This window comes from Buceros rhinoceros, unplaced genomic scaffold, assembly GCF_000710305.1.
Source record: "Buceros rhinoceros silvestris isolate BGI_N320 unplaced genomic scaffold, ASM71030v1 scaffold25356, whole genome shotgun sequence".
In the NCBI taxonomy this organism is placed as follows: domain Eukaryota; kingdom Metazoa; phylum Chordata; class Aves; order Bucerotiformes; family Bucerotidae; genus Buceros; species Buceros rhinoceros.
Genome location: NW_010416305.1, coordinates 2,783 through 3,197, shown reverse-complemented (window position 1 = coordinate 3,197; position 415 = coordinate 2,783).

Below are 415 nucleotides of genomic sequence, written 5' to 3'. Positions count from 1 at the left end.
GCAGTGGGAGCGCGGGAAGGGCCAGCGGCTGCTGCTGCAGCACCTCTGCATCTCGGTTCATTTGGGTTTTCAGGTGTTTATCCTGCGTTTGCTCCCAGAGCTACTTCGAGCAGAGAGCAGGTGATTTCCATGAAGGGGACCCCGTGCGAGGAAGGGGCTGCTGCTTTTGGGGACATTGGAAAGGGCCAATGGCTCTGGTGCTGGGGAGGGGTCAACTTAGAGGCAGACGCTATAAATATGGCTGTGGGTAATTTCTAATCGAACGTCACAGCTCTCGCTGCTGGCATGTGTCACTCCCGTGGCATCATCTCTGCAATTAGAGCTTTTTCCCACAATTGCATAAGAACCTCCCGGTGACTCACCGGGTTTGGGGGGGAGCTCGGAGGCGGCTGGCTGCGCCTGCGCGGCTGAGGTG